This window comes from Microtus oregoni, unplaced genomic scaffold (assembly GCF_018167655.1).
Source record: "Microtus oregoni isolate MIOR12 unplaced genomic scaffold, Mior012 000007F_ref0000211, whole genome shotgun sequence".
Lineage (NCBI taxonomy): Eukaryota > Metazoa > Chordata > Mammalia > Rodentia > Cricetidae > Microtus > Microtus oregoni.
This window is the reverse complement of record NW_024543066.1, coordinates 1,709,713-1,731,863: the sequence shown is the minus strand read 5'-3', so window position 1 is coordinate 1,731,863 and position 22,151 is coordinate 1,709,713. Positions and strand designations below refer to the sequence as shown.

At 40.6% G+C, this 22,151-nt stretch overlaps 1 long non-coding RNA gene across 1 annotated transcript; it reads left to right on the top strand.

The window, feature by feature from the left end:
- The first annotated feature begins 2,165 nt into the window (after window positions 1-2,165).
- On the top strand, window positions 2,166-6,722 carry LOC121450485. The gene is made up of 3 exons (XR_005974615.1): window positions 2,166-2,257; window positions 3,733-3,784; window positions 6,573-6,722. It is a non-coding gene; the product is annotated as an uncharacterized LOC121450485 (long non-coding RNA).
- The last annotated feature ends 15,429 nt before the right edge of the window (window positions 6,723-22,151 follow it).

The window sequence follows — 22,151 nt, the reverse complement described above, 5'->3', positions numbered from 1 at the left end:
ATGTTTATTTCTTCCAGTAAACTTCTTCCTATACCCGTGTTTCAGCTCTGCCATGTTGGTTGAACCATAATGGACATACACTATTTAAATATAATGAAGACATAAAGGCAAAAGGCATGTGCTTGCTCACGTATATGTACATATGAAAGAATAGAGTTCACTAAAAAACAAGGATGGGAAGAGACTCCTCAAAAATGAAGAGTTTCCATGACAACCCACAGTTCATATCGCATTAAATGATCAAACATCTCCTAATACCATAACACAATCAGCTCTCTGCTTCCATACAATGCTGGTGAGCAGAAAAAATTAAAAAGCATTCAAATGTTTTTTTAAAATCTGTTTTCATTTGCAAATGGTGTGTTTTATATAGCGAAGATACCAAGAAATTCCCTTCAAGGTCATTTAAAAACAACAATTAAGTTTATCTCGACTATAGAATCCATTATCAATCTTTGATAATTAGTTGTGCTGACAATAAGAATCCAGCCTGATCTAAAATACTAAAATTGTACAGTAAAAGAGAATACTTCGTAGATATAAAAAGTTAAACAAACAGAGCACTAGGGCAAGAAGTTTTTAAAAATTGATAAAAAGTTATCTAAAACATGGAAATTAACAAACTCATAGATTAAAAATGATAACCTTTTCAGGTAATACACTGAATTAAATTTACTGTATAAGAAAATATTTAGGATTTTTTTAAAAAAAATGACATGGTTTCTTTTTTTCTATATCAACATATAAAAGTCCCTCAGAAGAATTGGCATTATAAATATCCATTATCAGAGAAATATGAAAGGCAAACATTTAGTTTCTGTGCTTGCACAAATGTCACTTCTAGGTACCTTTCATAAGACTCATTTAAAAGTCACTAATAGGTCATTTTGTCATTAGAGAATCTTTCAACACAGAATGAAGCAAACAATGATTTAATTACTCAGAAATTAATACTGGTACCAAAGTGTGTTTAATAAAATATGACCAAGACATTAATCCACAAACCTATGTATGCCTGATTTTTGTTAAAGAAGCCAGAAATATGCATTGGATAAAAAGACAGCATCTTGAACAAAAGTGCTGGTCAAATTGCATGTTTGCATGTAGAAGAACTCAAATAGATCCCTATTTGTCAACCTGTACAAACTGAAGTCCATGCACATCAAATACTTCAATGTAAAACAGACCTGCTAAAAATGATAGAAGATTGGGGACTAGCCTTGAATGCTTTGGCACAAGAGACAACTTACCGAATAGCACATCCAGAGCACAGGCAATAAGCTCAACAATAAATGGAACCACATGAAACTGAAAATCTTTGGCAGAAGTCCTCCTCAATGGTACAAAACAACCCACAGAACAGGAAAAGACTTTAACCAACTCTACCATGACCTCCTAATTACAACAAGAACAGGAATGTTAAAGATTTACTAGACACACCTGATTCCAAGGATCAAATGCCCATAGTTCAAATCCAGAGCCTAAGGCCATTAAAGGCAAGAGTCCAGTTAATTAGTACAGAGAAATCAAAATGGTACAGTATAATGGGAAAAGAGTAATACATTAGAACATTCCCTCTTGGGAGGGTTATAAGAGGAACAGGCCCATATAGTAAGACTAAGAAACTGTAGTACAAAGTCTGTTTCCCAAATGAAGTTGTTTTCCAAGGCCAGGCATTTGGATAAGGGCCTCCATTCTTTTGGGGGGCTTGAGGAAAGTTCCTACTTGATAAAGCAATCATTCTCCTTTTCTCTAGGAAGAGAAATGTGTGTCCTTTTTATTAACAGGTGTCTGGTGCCTATTGTCAAGGTCAAGGCTAGCTTCCTTAACTTCTAATCTCAAACCATGTCCCAGCTTACAGGTCCCTTGTCTCTAGTTTAATCCTGTTTGCAACTATACAGTATAAAATGTGTAATCTTCTCTAAATAAATAAATAAAAGGCCCTCCCAACCCGATTCACCAACAGATCATATCCACTACCCCACCACCCCCTGCTGCCACCAAATCCACACGTCCTTTTTGGGATCTGAACCCCTTGCCGAAACGTGTCTCTGGCAGTATGTACTCACTGAAAAAAACTGCAGCTAATATATCTGTGGTAGTTATAGTGTTTGCTAGAAAGGCAAATAATCACATATGTTTTTGACCCCTCCTAAAACCCAGGACTCTGATACCTGCCTGAAGATTTATGGAGATCAGATGAGTTTTATGATATCACTGAGCATCAAAACAGTGCCGGCAATGACGGAAGCAGCAGGTAGGATCTAGGGGTACTTTTTAATGTTGACTGACTTCCTGAGGCAAACATGAGATCATGGGGCTAAGTGATTCACTGCATTGGGACATCTGCTAAAAATCTCCTCAGGGCGGTTGATAATTAAATTCCAACAGGGAGATGGATCAGCTGGTCTAAGTTAGCCTTGCTCAGGCTAACTAAGGCAGCAATCTCCTATTCTCCAAGTGTCCCATTAAATTTAATACTCTTTTCAAAGTGTAAGTTTTTTTTCTTCCTTTCTTTCTAAAAATGATCCCAGGAAGATTGGTTCAGTCATTATCTAAGTTTTATCAGACCTTACCAGAAAATTACAGTTAGGTGACTCCATGAATCATGAAACTGAAGTGAGTCAATAAATAGGAGGATCTTATATTTATATTGATATTTAAATTCATCGTGAATATTTTAAGACTATATCATCCTTCCAAACACATCACTCGTTCCTGTGCTCAAAGAAAAAGAAGAGCCGACAACCTTTTGATGGGGCTCACAGTGTAAGTCTGGTGCATTTGCGGTGGGATGTCTCAATTCTCTCTAGATTCATCCAATTGGCTAAAGTGAACAAGAACAAAACAAATTATTGAATGAAATATTCACAACCTTCCTTATGGAAATAATTTTAGGAATACAACTGGCTGCAAATCATGAAGTAATACAAAGCTACCAAACAAACAAACAAACACTACAGGGGCAGTGTAGCCACCAGAGTGTCATACAGAAAAGGTGGCATATTGTTAAGGCATAACACTGAATGATTCATTGCCCCAGAACACAAATGCTGATCAGCCTCGGAAGAGATTAGCCTGAAGGAAATGCCACTGTTTTCCTCTTTCATAGGCCTTATATCTGCCATATATTTGCATACGTGCAAATGACCTATGTTAAGCTGAATGGAAATCAGAAAGAAACCTCAAGGTGGCTTGCGCATCAATACTAAAGGGAAGGATGGACCAGTCATATTGGTTTGATTGAGGCTTGAACACACAAGCCACTGACATGAGTCCCTTCACTAAGTATTTAAGTTGTTTTCCAAGAAGAGCACCTAGAATGTCCTCAGTGAAAACCACTGCTTAGTTTGAGAACCACGTAAGCTCAAACTGTTACCCTGTGAGGAACACCAGGCTGTAAGAGGCATGGTGACAGTTCACACACATAGAAGGGACCCTTAATCCAGTCCTTGTTCCACCTATTGATTGACAGACAGCCTGCTTGTCCCTATTATAGTTCCCTCAGGATCTGCTTACTTATGCACAAATACTTTGAATATAAATTTCTCTTTAGTTCTAACTTCTGGTTAGGAAAAATATCAGAAAAAGGAAGGAGGGGAAGAGTTGAACTGAAAGGAAGGAGAAAAGGTTTCTTTAGGATGATAGCTGGTCTCTGGAGTCATTGCTCATTAACATAAAGATTATCACACAAGTCTTTCATGATTTCTAACTTTCTATTTCTGTCTGCAGCCGTGAACAAATCCACAGAACTATAAATCCTTTCACGAGCTGGGATGATAAGGTACAGTAACACCCAAGCAAATGTTTGCTTGCTTAGGTGTGAGGGGACACCTGAGAAAGAAAGTATTCTAAATTTATAAATGATCAGCAGAACCTAAGACATTCTTGGTAAAACGACATTAATTCCATCTTCAACAGTATATAATACAGATGATAACAAGTCTTCCTTTGTTTTAAATTTAATTTCTATAGCAAAACTAAATATTCCACAAGAAGCTATAAGAAAGCCACAACGAAAGGTCCCCTTAATAGACCCTTGTGAATGGGATCAATGCCTTTAGTGCTTTCACACCGAGGATAAAGCACAAAGTGGAGCCCTGGGAACCAGGAACCTGACCCTCTCCCACAACTGATGTATGCATTCCTTGATCTTGGCTTTTCTCACCTGCAGATCTCTCAGAAATGAAATTATGTTACATATAAGCCAAGTTGATGGCATCGTTGCCTAAGCAGCAGCAGCCCAAGTGGATGAGGGTTTGTGTGAAATGGCTCTAGCCCTTACTCTTTGCTTTCAAGTTTTATTATATTTCAATCCAGGCATTAAACAATTAGGGTGCATTTCCATTTTACTCTTTCTGAGTTCTATGCTGCTGTCATTAGAGGTCTTGCTATCCATATGTATCTTACAACCCAAAGTGCATGAGCACATGTGTATAAGATTTTAAACAATATGAATATAAAAACTATCTCTCTGCAGTTACGTAGTGTTAGAGTTTCTTGGCCTCCTACATTCTCCCTCTGTCTCTCTGTTATTAGATTGCTGCTGGAAGACTCATTTAACATTTCTCATAGCGGAAGGACACTGTGGATAAATTCCGTTTAAATGTTTCTGAATACATAATTATTTTAGCCACATTATTGAAACTTGTTTATTTCTGGATAGACTGTTTTAGATTTCAAATGTCATTCACCACGGCACAGTGTTTTTTTGTTTTTTTTTTCTCTTCTTACTTCCTTTGCTCTCATGAGAACCCTTCTTCTGTGCCCTACTTTTGATCCTCTTTAAATTATGGCTCCTCTTCAGGGACATTTCTTTCTGTGTTTTTTTTTTTTTTTCTGTAGTGTCTTGGGCCTCTTCTGTCCTGCACTTAGACATTTCCTCAGTTTTTCTGAACTATTCTAGCTGTTGCTCTTCTACTATATTTTTTTCTCCTTCTATTCGCTCTTCTCTCATGAGCTTCCTAAATACACGTGCATATTGCCAGCTCTCATCCCTCAGCTCCATGAAACTTTTCGGATTTTAATTTCTTTTCTATTTTTGCTTTAGGGGTTGGGAATAAATCTCAGCGTCAGAGTGCTTGATTAGCATACAAGAGGCCCTGAGCTAGACTCCCAGCACCAGAACTAACAAATGGCTAAATTTAAAGACTGCCCCCTTTAAAAAGAATGCTTTACATTTTTCTATGTGTATGTGTGAGTGCTTGCGTGCATGTATTATGCCCTATGGATGTCTAGGGCCTTCAAAGGACAGAAAAGGGTGTCAGATTTCTCATGAATGGAGACAGAGAATATATGCTTGTGAGTAGCCATATTGTGCTGGATACAGAACCTGGGTTCTTTTTTTTTTTTTCTTTATTTCTTTGATAATACCAGTGTTTTTTTTTCTTTTTTTATTGAGAAAAGGAGAAAAAAAAAAAAACAAGTTTCCACCTCCTCCCAGCCTCCCATTTCCCTCCCCCTCCTCCCACCCTACGCCCCCTCCTCCCACCCTTCTCCCCCTCCCCCCACTCCTTTCCCCCTCCCTCTCCAGTCCAAAGAGCAGTCAGGGTTTTCTGCCCTGTGGTAAGACCTAGGACCTCCCACCTCCGTCCATATCTAGGAAGGTGAACATCCAAACTGGCTAGGCTCCCACAAAGCCATCACATTATGTAGGATCAAACTCCCGTGCCATTGTCCTTTGCGTCTCATCAGCCCTCATTGTTCGCCATCTTCAGAGAGTCCAGTTTTATCTCATGCCTTTTCAGTCACAGTCCAGCTGGTCTTGGTGAGCTCTCAATAGATCAGCTCCACTGTCTCAGTGGGTGGGTGCATCCCTCGTGGTCCCGACCTAGTGGGGCTCCCAGGTGCCCAAGCTGAGGTCCCCAGTTAGTTCCTTGGGCAGTTGAGGATAGGGAACCTGAAATGACCCTATCCTAGAGCAATACTGACGAATACCTTGCATATCATCATAGAACCTTCATCTGGTGATGGATGGAGATAGAGACAGAGACCCACACTGGAGCACTGGATTGAGCTCCCAAGGTCCCAATGAGGAGCAGAAGGAGGGAGAACATGAGCAAATACCAGTGTTTTTAATAACCGTGTCTTGTTTTCTTATTTTGAGTATTTTCTCCTATGATTTAAATTCATTGCCTTCTTTATGATGACATTTTTTTCATGATTTGAGACAGTGAAATTTTTCTCATTAGCCATTTTATTTTTCTCTAAAATGAGCTAATATTTGTTATATAATAGCTTATATTATAAATAGTATCCCTAGCTCATTAATTTTAATCTTTCAATATATATCTGGAACCTATCAAAATATTTAACTAAGTTTTAAATCTTTTCATCTATGCATTGAGTCACTGAAATGAGCTTTGTAATGCTAAATAACCTGCACAATGAAAACTGTGTCCTGGGATTCTTGGAACGTCAGCGAAATCTATATATTGTATTTTATACAGGGTAAGGCGTCAGCAGAATCTCTATATATTGTATGATATACAGGGTAAAGCTTTCAGTCTGTGTTCATGAGAAGTGTCATTCTATAATTTCTGACATTTGCATTCTTTGTCCCCATTTTTTAGGTTGTACCTCTTTTTCTCCTGAGAGTCACCAAGTGTAGCCCATCCAGATCCTTACATTAGTTAACAGGAGGACAGACACAGCAGTTAATAACAAACAAAGTCATGTAAGAAGCAGCATTCATGGGCCATGTGCTGTCATCATAAACTGCCAACCAGGTGACTGTAACACACAGCAAAAAACAAATAGCAATAATCCCGAGCTTCCCCTTGCCTTCCTCCCTCGGGGACATTAAAAGCTCTCTATCTTCCAGGGGACCATTTGAATGTTTTCACTTTCAGGATCTTGAGGCTCTGACATCTCTAGAAACTTTGGCTGAACTTTTTCAGCCCTGCTGAAGTTCTGTGTTTCAGCAAAGGACCCGCAGGATTCTTGCTAAACCTCAACCATTAACCAGGATCAGATGAGAGGCCTCTCAGCTCTACTCAGGACCCACGAGGCTCCTCTGCAGTGTTTGAAGACTTCTTCCTAACAGGTTCCTGGAGCTTTGGGGCCTCAGATGGTCACTTCCAAAGAAGCAGCTTCGCTCTCCCATGTAATCTCCAATCCTACCAAGTGCTGCTGAGGCATCATGTTTGGAATATATGCGATTTTAAAACACATTGTTTATGACAGTATAACAAGGAACAAAATGAAATCCCAGTGCCTAATCACTACCTGACCCCGAATGAAGGCATAGAGCTGAAGTAAGGTGTCCAGGGATTACAGTTTACTCTGCTTGTGATGCATTCCTGATACGAAGGTTTTGTCAAAATACAAGTGAACAGCTGCTCTTGAGACTGCCTTCCTCTTCAGTCTGAGTCACTACTGCCCTCTTGAGAGCCTGTGTGTGTGCGTCCTCCTCCGCACACATCCCACCTTCCTCCCAAAGACATTTCAGCTGTAAGAACTATAAAGGGATAAGAGAACTTGGCCATCGGGATAGAGCTCCTTTAAGAAGAATGCTAAATGTTCTATCTACTTCATCCAAGGGATTTAACTCAGATGAAAGGCCTTGTGCAGGAAACTCTCCCTTTTCTTTCTTGCCTAGGTAAGTATTCCGAGCAGATGGCGTTATTCAATTATTAGCAGTTGGCACAACAGGTAAGAAATGAGAAAAATTTAAGGGCTATTGAACGCTAGGGAGCAATATTCATCCCGGCTCCTGGGGAATTAACCATAAAGCTCTCGTTAGTTTTAATGAGGACGCACAACCAATCTGGAAATGTTCACATGGACTCAGCAGTGCGCTCCACAGCACAGGTGTTTAACTGTCAGCAGATTCAACAGTCTGATCCGAAAAGATTAAAAGACTGTAGGATAAAAAAAACCAGCCACTCACAATGGTAGAAAGGTCTGGGGAACCAAACTGTTATTTTAAACTTGAAAATATTAAGACAACTTGAGAAGCCCATTAAACTCACCCAGCTCAGCCTCATTTAGTAAATTTATGTATTGATATGTGTTGGTTTCTTAGCAGTGACACAGGAAAGGCTTGCGTTTGGGCAATGCCTATACTATTATTTTGCACAGGACTATTAAGTTTGTTGAAGATTCATTATTAACGTACTATAGCAGAATGGCCTCGTGATGGAGGGACACGCTTCCCCCAGGGAGAAGAGATGTGTGGTTTCCTATTGACACTGGAAGAGAAGAATCTATAGCTCAGAGTTGAACCACCTCTGCTGTGGCTGGGGAGCACATTTGCTGTCTTGCACATGACTGCTGAAGTCATGTAGAAACTGGTCATTTGTACTAGTGATTTCAGGAATCTTTTACAGAATGTTTATCTTGAAGATAGTTGAGAGAGTCCTCAAGGGGTTTTTATTGCTTCTATATTTACTGTATACCTATCACTGGCTTGTGTCTATGTCTATGTCAGTGTCTTCACGTGTCTAGAAAATTATATCTCCATGTGTTTTAATGTGTTTGGTTCAAATATGAGTTTGGTTCACGTTTTGAAGTCACGTGACAAAAACCTGGACTGAGAATTTGTGATTCCTGTTGGGAGCTATATCATGTAGCTTCTTATTAAAGGAAGATAAGACCTCTGTGGTCCAGTAAATGCCAGAGCTACACACATAAGATTCTGTAATGCTTACATAATCCCCTGTAGTTCATACGGTCATGGGCAGGTTATTCAGTTTGTCTGAAATTCTGATTTCTGGCTCTATGATAAGATCGAGTTGTCTTTTCAGGATAAAAGAAACTAATATTAGATTATGTGTGTTGCTCAAAAACTAAACCTTTCCCCCATTAGAGCCTGCGGCGCAGCTTTTAGTATCATGAATACTAGGGGTGAAGGCTCCAGATGGGCACCAGCTTGGCTTCTCCATGTTCAGTGGATAGTGTAGGGGTTGGATGTAGCAATAGGGCTTTTCCACCAGTCTGTGGAGAGCCACCAATATTCTTGCCAATATCCTGGGTTGTTTGAGGGTTCCCATGGGACCTCTATACCAAAGAACTCTATTGTATGGAACCCATTCGTAGTATTAGAAGCTTTATATGGAGACAAGAGATATCAAATTGGGACTCTGACTCCCCCATTATTTGGTGATTTCACTTAGATCATCCTCATATATGTATGAATTTTAGGAAGCTTCTACTGTATTAAGTTTCCATGTGGCCCACCGCATGACCCTTACTTTTAGCAGCTCTTCCTCCCTGGATTCATTCCTTCACCTCCTTTTCCCTGCACCTGCCTGTTTGATCCTTACATTCCAGTTCCCCACCACCCATCCATAACTGTCTATTTCTCCTACTTAGGGAGATCCATCCCTCTCCCCTAGTCCCTTCCCCTTGCCTAACCTCTGTGGTTATGCTGATTGTAGCTTACTTAAATTTTAATTTGAAGGATTTTATGTTTAAATATTTGCAATGCAAAAACGGGTTTTGTAGTAAATGATCCAAAACATCTTTATGAAGAAATTTACTTTTATTATATATAAACATAGGCCTTGCTGCAGACATAGATCTCAGTTTTTGAGCTATGTCTCTAGGAAGGGGATCGTTTAATTAAAATAGATATGAATGACTTCCCAAGTGTCTTCCAAATAAGTATGAAGAGACTTTGATTTTTTTATGTATTTATTTATTCATTGAGAATTTTATATAGTATATTTTCATCACATTCTTTCCCACCCTTAGCTTCCCTATACTTTTTCCTCTCTTGACAAAATTCAACATCCATTTATGTTAAAAGTCTTGGAGAGATTAGGGATACAAGGGTCATACCTAAATATAATAAAAGCTATATACAGCAAGCCGACAGCTAACATCAAATTAAACGGAGAGAAACTCAAAGCCATCCCACTAAACTCAGGAACACGACAAGGCTGTCCACTCTCCCCATACCTCTTCAATATAGTGCTTGAAGTTCTAGCAATAGCAATAAGACAACATAATGGAATCAAGGGGATTCGAATTGGAAAGGAAGAAGTTAAACTTTCGTTATTTGCAGATGATATGATAGTGTACATAAGCGACCCCAAAAACTCCACCAAAGAACTCCTACAGCTGATAAACAGCTTTAGTAATGTGGCAGGATACAAGATCAACTCCAAAAAATCAGTCGCCCTCTTATACACAAAGGATATGGAAGCAGAGAGGGAAATCAGAGAAGCTTCACCATTCACAATAGCCAAAAACAGCATAAAATATCTTGGGGTACATCTAACCAAGGAAGTGAAAGATCTATTTGACAAGAACTTTAAGGCATTGAAGAAAGAAATTGAAGAGGATACCAAAAAATGGATGGACCTCCCTTGCTCTTGGATTGGGAGGATCAACATAGTAAAAATGGCAATTCTACCAAAGGCTATTTATAGATTCAATGCAATCCCCATCAAGATCCCATCAAAATTCTTCACAGATCTGGAGAGGACAATAATCAACTTTATATGGAAAAACAAAAAACCCAGGATAGCCAAAACAATCCTATACAATAAAGGATCTTCTGGAGGCATTACCATCCCTGACTTCAAACTCTATTACAGAGCTACAGTAATGAAAACAGTGTGGTACTGGCATAAAAACAGAGAAGTCGACCAATGGAATCGTATAGAAGACCCGGATTTTATCCCACAAACCTATGAACACCTGATTTTCGATAAAGGAGCTAAAAGTATAAAATGGAAGAAAGAAAGCATCTTCAACAAATGGTGCTGGCACAACTGGATGTCATCTTGTAGAAGAATGAAAATAGACCCTTATCTATCACCGTGCACAAAACTCAAGTCCAAATGGATTAAAGACCTTAATATCAGCCCGAACACACTGAAACTGATAGAAGAGAAAGTGGGAAGTACCCTACAGGAGCTGGGCACAGGAGATCGCTTCCTATGTATAACCCCAGAAGCACAGACATTAAGGGCAACATTGAATAAATGGGACCTACTTAAACTGAGAAGCTTCTGTAAAGCAAAGGACATAGTCAATAAGACACAAAGGCAACCTACTGATTGGGAGAAGATCTTCACCAACCCCACAACAGACAAAGGTCTGATCTCCAAAATATATAAAGAACTCAAGAAACTAGACTTTAAAATGCTAATTAACCCAATTAAAAAATGGGGCACTGAACTGAAGAGAGAATTCTCAGCAGAGGAAGTTCAAATGGCCAAAAGACACTTAAAGTCGTGCTCAACTTCCTTAGCAATCAGGGAAATGCAAATCAAAACAACTTTGAGATATCATCTTACACCTGTCAGAATGGCTAAAGTCAAAAACACCAAGGATAACCTTTGCTGGAGAGGCTGTGGAGGAACGGGTACCCTCATCCATTGCTGGTGGGAATGCCATCTTGTGCAACCACTGTGGAAGTCAGTGTTTCGGTTTCTCAGGAAATTCGGGATCAACTTACCCCTGGACCCAGCAATACCACTCCTGGGAATATACCCAAGAGATGCTCTATCATATGACAAAAGCATTTGTTCAACTATGTTCATAGCAGTATTATTTGTAATAGCCAGAACCTGGAAACAACCTAGATGCCCTTCAATGGAAGAATGGATGAAGAAAGTATGGAATATATACACGCTAGAGTACTACGCTGCGGTAAAAAACAATGACTTCTCGAATTTTGCAGGCAAATGGATGGAAATAGAAAACACTATCCTGAGTGAGGTGTCCCAGACCCAAAAAGATGAACATGGGATGTACTCGCTCATAATTGGTTTCTAGCCATAAATTAGGGCCACGGAGTCTACAATAGTTGAACCTAAAGAAGCTAAGTAAGAAGGTGAACCCAAGGAAAAACATATAGTTATCCTCTTGGCTAAGGGAAGTAGACCCAATTGCCGGGGAGAAAATTAGGATCTTGGGGGTGGGGTGGGATGGGGGTAAGGGGAGATGGGGAGAGAAAAGGTAGAAGGGAAGGAGGGGGGATTTGGGGAATCAGGAGAATTGGGATAAAGGAAAGGTGGATAGGGGAGCATGGAACCACAATTCTTAGTTAAGGGAACCACTTTAGGGTGAGCAAGAGATTTGACCCTAGAGGGGCTCCCAAGTGCCCAACATGAGGTTCCCAGTTAGTTCCTTGGGTAGCTGAGGATTGGGAACCTGAAATGACCCTATCCGAGAGCAATACTGACGAATATCTTGCATATCATCATAGAACCTTCATCTGGTGATGGATGGAGACAGAGACAGAGACCCACACTGGAGCACTGGACTGAGCTCCCAAGGTCCCAATGAGGAGCAGAAGGAGGGAGAACATGAGCAAAGAAGTCGGGACCACGAGGCGTGCACCCACCCACTGAGACAGTGGAGCTGATCTACTGGGAGCTCACCAAGGCCAGCTGGACTGTGACCGAAAAAGCATGGGATAAAACCGGACTCTCTGAACATGGCGAACAATGAGGGCTGATGAGACGCCAAGGACAATGGCACGGGGTTTTGATCCTACTTAATGTGCTGGCTTTGTGGAAGCCTAGCCAGTTTGGATGTTCACCTTCCTAGATATGGACGGAGTGGGGAGGACCTAGGACTTACCACAGGGCAGGGAACCTGGACTGCTCTGTGGACTGGAGAGGGAGGGGGAGAGGAGTGGGGGGAGGGGTAGAAGAGTGGGAGGAGGGGGAGAAGGGTGGGAGGAGGGGGAGGGAAATGGGAGGCTGGGAGGAGGTGGAAACTTGTTTTTTGTTTATGTTTTTTTCTTCTTTTCTTAATAAAAAAAATTATTAAAAAAAAAAAAACAGGAAAAGAAATCACTAAAAGCCTGGAGTCTGGTTTATGTTGGCAGAACATTCTCGAATATGAGGCCTGCGCTGAAGTATGTTTGATGTCCCCATTGTCATTCCATTCAAAAAAACTCATTTCCCTCTCCCAGCAACTCTCAATTGGAAATAACTTCTTAGCCACTGTTGGACTTGATACCTACTTCGACTTCTCCATGCTGAAAACATGAGTGCTCAGAAACAATGATCTATTATTTGGCTTCACATTTTCTTAGACGGAATTCATTTTCTACAATATCATTTACCCCACAATATTGAGATAAAATATAATTCAGATTTTTAACATTAAACTGTACTTTAAATTCATAGCTTCTGTTATGATCTGAATAGTAGCATTTCTCTTTAAAATCTAGATATTGAACACAACTCACAGCGTGATTGTATTTTGAAGACAAGACTTTCTGGAGGTATGTAGGTAACAAGATGAAGTCAGGCTATGAAGCCCCAATCCCGTAAAATTAGTGCCCTTATAAGAAAATATTGCACAGTTCTTTTGTTTTCTTAGTCCCCATCTCTCTCCTAACTGGCTCCTTTCCCCAGCACATGAGCTCAAAGAGGAGGAACCCTGTGAAGCTCAGAGAGAGGCCAGCTTCTGCCAGTTGAGAAGAGGCCCCAAATGAAATCCTTGTCTCTCTCACCTTGATCTTGGACTCCAGTTTACAGAACTGTGAGAATTAAATTTTGGCCAGTGACTCCTCACTTTGTGGTATATTATGTTATAATTTAAGGCAGCTTCTGTGTACTGATATTTCATTTGTATTTTAATAACTAAAGCTTGCCTGATGATCAGAGAGTAAAACAGCCCCACTGGTCAGCCTTACAGACCTGACAGTGGCGACCACACCTTTAATCCCAGTAGCCACATGAGTTTGCCACAGAAACCAGGAGGTAGTGGTGCATGCCTTTAATCCCAGCACTGGAGAGAAATATGAGATGGGAGGAGACAGCTCTCAGTCTTATTTCCAGATTCCAGGAGGCAGGATTGCCATTTCGGACTGAGGTATAGGTAAGATCCAGTAGCTGGCTGCTTTGTTTTTCTGACCTTTAGGTTGAACCCCAATTTCTGTCTCTGGATTTTTATTAATCATGCTACACTTCTGAGTGAGTGAACTGTGCACATACATTGTTTTATTGCTGCATGTGATCACTACACATCTACCCAATCAGACAAATACTTTCATACATGGGAAGCCTCCAGGTCTCGGAGAGTTTGTGTTTTCATCTAGAAACCCATTAAGGAAAATAAGGGATGGGATGCATATTCTATATGATGAAGGGACTTGTTCTTTTTGTTAGGCATCAGGTATAAACTGTGCACATTGACTTAAAGATGCCCTAAGTTTACAATATGTAGTTCTTTGCCATGCCAGTGTCTCCAACAACGGCATTGTTGTGGCAAATGAAAGAGTTTGTCATCATCTTCTGCTAAGCTGGATTTCCTGGTACAGGTGTCATGGGTTACCTTGTGAGTTCCCTTCATATAATAAGGTCTAAAGTGACAGTAGACTCCATTGATTCCAAGAAAATTGGATTTTTTTTTATACAACTTCAAGGAGAGGGAACCTTTCCATGTGGCTGGAATAGTAAAGGGTATCACTTCAGGCTGCCATGGACACTTGTTAGATCATGTCTTGCACAAGAGCACCAACTAATCCCCAGTGAGAAGTGGTGCTATCACCATCTCTCCAAAAACGGGTTGTCAATGCCACATTTCTGTTTGCAGTACAAACGTGGAAAGTGCTTGAGTAGCATTGCCATGAATCAGTGCCTTTCCCTAGCTCCTTACAGGAAGTTCTCACCTCATCAGCTACTCTAACTCTCTGCTGGAAACTCTTAATTCCCTTTCTTAACAGATGAAAACATTTCAGAATGCAGCATCCCTTCTTGTCCTTAGGGAGTACATTCCAAGACACCATGCCTAAGACTACAGAAAGTTCCAAACCTCAGCTGCTTTCTCCTCTACAGAATTTTGATCACAGTATTTTGTGACAAATATTGCCATAAAAAAAAAACTATAAAGCAGGTTGACTCAAGTCCTTGCCTTCATTATAGAATATTACCCAGGTGTAGGATACTATACTGTCTTCAGGACTGAGAGATGTCTCCTCTAAGATTTCCATGGCTCTCTGAACTAGTAGCTCATCTTCTGGATTTGGCCATCATAGCTTTGTTTTCTGAGTTTCCTTTCATTCTTCTACCTGGTTCTCAAAGAACCCGAGCTTTCCCAAACTCTGGCACTGACCCTTGGGTGTCATCTGATACAACATTGGCTCATTCTGTTCTCTTTTCTTAGATTCAGACCCACATGGGTATCTGATCCTTACATATTTTGTGTAGTTTCTAGTTACTTAAAAGAGAAAGCAGTCTCTGTGACTGCATTTTATCAGAAGGGATAAAATGTTCTTTAATATTTGGCTTGGGTCAGAGGTGAGAGTCATGCTAATCAATCTATGCTTTATTGTTCTGACCCAATTAAAAAAATGTGAGAAACTCATTCTCATAACAGCATGGGTATGGAGTAATTTACCTATTTAATCTCCTCAAGGTTAAACAGATTTCCTTGTTTAGAAGATATTTTTTACATGGCTAAGGGGATGTGAATTAGTTTTTAATTATAAACCCTTGTTACGGTAGAAGTATATACCAATGGGAGGTAGCCATGTTTTGGCTGTTTGAGCTGTGAATTCTTAGTTATTTCAACACTGGCCAGCTTTCAGGTCCTGGGGAAGCATGTGACAAGCGTGTGACATGGTTATATCAGTTGTGGAATCTGCAGGCTGAGGTCATGGCATTAAAAACACCAAAACAAGGGAATGCTGCAATCCTTCATAGAAATGTTGGATTTGCAGTATGCCCTGGGTTCTTGAAAGCCCAGTTCAACCATTTAGGGCTTGTTCTAGTCATCTTAACTATCAGCTTGACAGCCTAGAATCACCTGAGAAAGGAATCTCAATTGAAGGCTTGCCCTGATCAGATTGGCCAGCGGGTGTGTGGGAAATTGTCCTGCCTGTTAATTTTAGCAGGAATGCCCAGCCCACAGTGGACTGCAGGCTTCTCTGGGCAGGTGTTCCTGGACATAGCAAAGAGCTAGCTGAGCGTGAGCCTGAGAAAGCCAAGAAGTATCGTATTTCTCTATGGCTTCTGCTTCAAGTCCCTAACCGGACCATGACTTCGAATGTAAGACAAATCATGCCCTCATAACTCAGTCTTTCTATGTGGTGTTTCTGGCCTTGATTTTGGTCACACAACAATAGAAGAGGGATTCTTTAAATTATTTCCCACTACATCCTGATTGTTGGGATCACAATGGTGCAACTCTATACATGGTTTATATGGTGCTAGAGATCACACCCTGGGCTTTGAGTTCCAACCCTAGCCCCTTGCTTGTTGGTGTTCATGCGTTACTGGAGAAGGTATGAATTCATGGATATGAGATGGAAGGTGGTATATGAAGGAAGGCATTTTAGTAGTCAAGAAAAGGGGCTGTCTGAAAACAAGTATTTTTTTTTTACCCTGTTTCCTTTTGTAAATATAAGCTTGTCTGAGACCAGCAAAAGAATGGAAAATGTAAACCCCAGAACTCTGGCGTTCAAGTAAACTTCACTGGAGCACGATGAGGGGTTGGAATATGAATGAAGCTCACTTCTTTCACATCATCACGGGGGGGAAAGATGATGGTCAATATTCTCTGCAGTCTTCAGCCTCATGAGAATATTATATTATCTGAGATAAAGCTGTTGCTGTTTGAGCTGCAGTGCCAGGCACAGCCGCAGTGAGATAGCAGGAGCTTAGTCATGGTACTTTAGTCATGGTATGGCTAATGTTCCCTGGTTGCCAGTGGTCATGAGTGTGGAGAACCTGGATGGTTCTCCAGCACAACACCGCTTCAGAAAGCCACAGTGCCACAGTTCAGATGGAGAGACTGGAAGGGATAAAGCAAGTTCTGTTCCTCTGAAGGCTGAGGAGATCTCCCTAGTGTTCTCCAAATGACGGGACTTTGAAGAACATGCTAGAAAGTGGAAATATTTTGATAAATATTTTCTGGTATGTGTCACTGGAAAAAGTCACCTGAAAGGCCATTTTATCGTCAAATAAATAAGAGTTTTACATGTTATGTGAATAGTTAATGTAATCTTTGTGGCATACGGCATGACTGTGAAAGCCAAACTTGCTTTAAAAAAATGAAACATGCACCAGAAAATGTACCTATGCAGAAAACATTTCATAATTTACAGCATTGCTGCTTCTGTATTTGGAAATCCTTTTGTGAGCACGTTAGCAAAATGTATAATTATCTTACTAATGTGATATTTTTCCCCCGAAGGCTGAATGACTGCAAGCTAAGCAGGCAAGACTTGCCTCAGCGTGATATACTTCTCCTGAGTCTTTGGTGGAGAGGGTGACTACTTATAAATTATCTGTCGCATATAAATTAAGATAAATAATAACACGAATCTGCCCCTTCCTGTCGGGACTACAGAAGCTAACAGACAGTCTCCCTTGCTTAGAAATAGGTGGTGCCTACTGTAAAACCCCAAATATAAATAGAGGTGAGAGTGATAAATTGTGTGTTGTATTTCTAGCAGCTCATTTTCCTGGGAAATGGTGCCGGGCAATTTCCCTCCACAAAAACCTTGTAAGATGAATCCTATTTACTCTGGGTCTATTTACTTCTTCTACAGAACAAGTTAAAATGTGCTACTTGTAAGTCTGATATGAGGTCTTGTTGGGTTCCCCCCTCCTTTCATATGCCTTTTCTGAAATAGCAGCCATACTTTTGGCATCATTTTATTATTGTGCTTGAAAACAACCCATGTTCCTCAGAAAGAATTTCCTAACCACTTTAATTATACAGTACATGCCTTCCTATTTTCTCGGGATACTTTGGCCAATTGAAAAAGATCAGAGAAGTTAGCATAATGCAAAAGGAAAATACAAAGCTTGGAATCTGCAGAGGCTCTAGAATAAGAAAAGTCTGAGGGTCTGCCTCATACAGACAGGGACAGCGACATCACTCACAGCACACTGGTCCTGTGCTTCTAGCAATGAGTCCCAGGAAGCAAAGAGCAAGCAAAGTCAGAAGACAATAGGATGCAAGGAGTTTTGTTGTTATTTGTGGTTTTTGTTTTGTTTATTTTGCTTTTTTTTTCATTTTAAGAAATGGAGCTAAGCATGGTGGCTCACACAAACAATCCTACAATCCTAGCATTTTGGACATGAGACAGGTGGACTCCAGGAAGTGCCAAGCTTGACCAGGCTACAGAGTACTTCCCTGTCTCAAATTAAACAAAAATCAATAAAAATATATAGAATATTGGTATCAATTATATGAAATATTAGTACTTAATAGTTAATAATTGCTTCTAAGGAGATAAGAAAGGCCATCCAGGGGATCACTTGAATATAAACAATGCATGCTAGAAGGTTCTCAGATAGGGTGGGGATGGCAGGAAGCAGAGGCTTCCTGAGAGGAGAGCATGTTTTTCAGGATGTCACTCTGTAGGGACAGCATTGGTGATTCTGAGTACAAAGAAATCATGCAGAACCCATTTTGGGTTTTGGGGGCAGATGGGTTTATTTGTGGATGGTGATTAAAAGTGAGATTTGAGGGACATTCCTGGCTTCAGGTGCAAAGTCGGTACCATTTTTTATACGGCAATTAGATTGTCAGTGTAGTCCGTGGTGTCACCAACATAGGAAGGGATAATGTGGGAAAAGATAACAGATCTGCAAAGTGGGGCCATTATCTAGACAACAGGGCTTCTAGAAGTCTACAGAATCCAAATCACATATTGACTGAAGTTGGGGTAGAACTGAGGCTATCAAAGGGTTGGGAGTGTGGTGAGAGGAGGTGGGTCAGTGGCCATATTAAAAGCTTCAGTAAGAGATAAGAGATGAGCTCTGGCATCCACCCACACTAAGGTCACAATGGTAAAAAAAAAAAAAATGACTGTCGCTTTCAAACGATGTGGACAAGGGGATCTTAAATGTTCCTAACCCCCATGCATTAAACTTTTGGGACATATTAGGTGTTCAACTAATTACCTCAATCTGATTATCACACATTGTACTTATACATAGGTGCGGAAATGCCACCCCGTAGCCAGTAAATGTCCACTTATTATACATAAGTCTTCAGAGAGATAACATCAAGAAAATGGGCCAAGTCACAGAAGTGTTAGACGTGTTATTACTGTCCACACCCAGCTAATCTTCCTGCAATGGGTGAAGAATCTCAACTCTTGTGAGAGCACAATCCACAGTACCAGGCCAAATGAGTGTTACACCCAAGTTCCTCGACTTTTGAACTGCAGTGTGGTGATTTCCAGTTATTATAATCAACGAAGTAGTAAAGCTTTGCATTGTTGGATTTTAATTCCCTCGCTTTTCTTGATCCTTGAGAAAACGATCTAAAAATGTCATAAAATATACCCCCCTAGGGGTAATTGAGAGAACCAGGGCTGCTGCTTGGTGAGCAGGGTATCAGGTGACTCTGACCTCTATGCAAAACTCCAGTTGACAATTCTCCTAAGGCACTCTCTGTGCCCTGGGCAGGACAGCCATCACATTTCACATCTCCCCACCTGCTTGTGTGGCTTTGATGGCTTTTTCCCCATATTGATTAAACTAAATGTGTCTTTTGGGTCAGGGTAATCTAGGTTATTTGTGGGGGCAGAAGAATCAAGTTTCAGAGAAGTAGCTGATGCATATTTCTGAGCCATTCCACCTCCCTCCCCTCAAGCCTGCATGCTGACCCTCTGTGCCCTCATTTGCTCTGATGTGTTCATCCTCTCCAAATAACAGTTTGAAGCTACAAAAGGTGCATTTTGCAGGTGAGGTGCTGGTGGGTTAAAACACCTTAGCAGAGAAAGTTTTTCACTTTGTCATGTTTGTCCCCCCGCAAGGTGATTTGGGGACCATTTTCCTTAACTGTCATAGAAATGGCCTCTGTACGTGCCACAGCCGGTAACCACACTCACTCTTGTGGAGAGTCCTCAGTGGGTCCACCCCTTTATCTAAAGCAGTTTTCCTCAGAAGGTAAGCTAGCCTTTAAACATACAACACTCAATGGAAAAGAAAAAGCATTATTTATGAGTTTGACTCATGTGAGCTTGAAGCTACCACACACTTGTGTTGAAACATTTGATGTTTTAGGATTTAGGTTTTATTTCTGAGATAAGCCCATGGGCTAGACGTGGAAATGGCAGCTTAGATCTAGGAGCCGATGATACGACCATATTTCACTTGAGGGGAAAGTCTCTCGATGGTGCTCAGTGCCCATGCATTCCTGGTACAATGGAGCTTTGCAAATATAGCTCTGCCTCATGTGTGAGTGGAGCATGGGGAAGGAGAGACGTCAGTTCAGTTACTAACTAGAGCAGTGTATCATCTAGTGTCAGCAGCTGGAGCTTAATGGATATGGTCCAAGCTAGGAGCCGCTGTAATCTTCCCTTTTCTCACACCCAGGATTCATGACGTGGGTTAACAAAGAGTGGGCTATAATCCCACAGTGGAACAAAACCATCCCAAAGATCAGTTAGTAGAAAGGAATATAGCTTAAATATTCCCTTTTCAAATCTGCAGTTTAGAAACTTCAACCACATGATGTAATTTTTTGTATTCGGTGACTACTCATTTAGGAAACAATTGTGGAGTCTGTGCTTTGTACTTAGATGAGACTGCATATATACGTCGGGTAGTGATGGTGGAGAGATGTGGGTAGACTAAACGATGTCCTGGGGACAAGGCTGAGTCAGTCAAGTTCCTGCTATGCAAAGTGAGGAGCTGAGTTTAGAGTCTTAGGAAGCCGTGTAAAAGCCAATTGTGGTGATGAGCGCCTGTAACCCAGCACTGTTGGGTAGAGACAGGAGGATGCTCAGAGCTTGATGGCCAGTCAGTTTAGCCAAGATGGCAAACTCTAGGTTCAGTAAGATGCTGTCTCATAAAACTATGGTAGGGACTAATAAAGGGTGCCTGATGTCAGTCTCTGGCTTCCACATATAGGATCATGCATTTTACCCAGACACACGGATATTCAAATGCTCACATGCACACACCTGAAAATACATACATACATACATACTAAACATTCCCTTATGCTTTCAATTGAAAAGACACTAGTCAGAATTGACTCCAAAGTTGTTCCTAGTGTTTCCATTATGTTCTTGGAGCTATAACAAGTCCCTGAGGTATAATAACAAATGATCCTTTAATTGAAAAAGTGTTTATTTATTTCTTAGACAAAGAGCCATACAGCATTGTAAGGAATCCACAATCAAGCCTTTGGCTTCCAGAAGATTCTCTACACTGTTATCCAAGCCTTGATGTTGCCCAGGTTTGAGCTGCCATTCACAGCCAGACCTTCATATTCTGCTGAATGTAAATGACTTGCTGGAGCGTCCCTAGAGCACCCAGTCACTCAGTGACCTTTATGGATTCATAGTTATGTCTGGGCAAACTCAAAAGTGACACCATCTGACATCTTGCTGAGCTCAGGGGCTGAGTTTCTTTACATTCTACACTCCTCACTTTTCTCTATGCATCCCTCCCTGTAGGCAATGTCGCTATAGTCACCCAAAAAATATTTCAACAACACCAGAGCTCCACATTTTTCAACCTCTCTCCCATTGCCTATCAGGAGCTGACCCCAGTAATCAATTATTTCTAATTTTCACTTACTTTACTAAATATGAATATCTCAGGGCTTTCCACAGTATGCTGTCTCTGACTCCAGGAAATTAAACAACAACCCTTTAACTATAAGTATGTTCTTAATGATGTTTAGATTGTTGATATTTATATTAAAAAACAGTCTGAAAAGTAATGAAATCAATGTTCTGAGAACAAAATAGGGCTTGTAATAAAATTATGTGTATGTGTGAGTGTGCATGTGTATGAGAGAGAGGGAGAGAGAGATAGCGCTTGTGCTAGCACACACACAAAAGAGAGGTACAATTAATGACTGAGGTGAAGATAAGGGATTCGTTAAGGCAGACAAAAATGCAATCAGAATTCATCTCCATCCATTATCAGAACTGGGACTGCCATTATTTTCAGTGCTGAACCCTTTGTAAGTGACCCTTGCTATAGTAAATAACCTATTGCCTGTGCTTAGGCAATGAACAAATCAAAATCAGCGTGTCACACAAAAAGAAGACAGAAAATCAGGATGGGATTTGAGAAGTAGAGTTCTAGTCAGAGATGAAGAAGGGAAAAAAAGCCAAAAATTACAATTTTTTTTAACCTTGTCAAAAAACTAAATCGATTTTTGAAAATGACATCATTCCCCCCTCTCGAATCCTTCCCACTGCCTGACAAGAGCAATGTGGGGTAGGGACAGCCATCATCACATCTTCACAGGAAGAA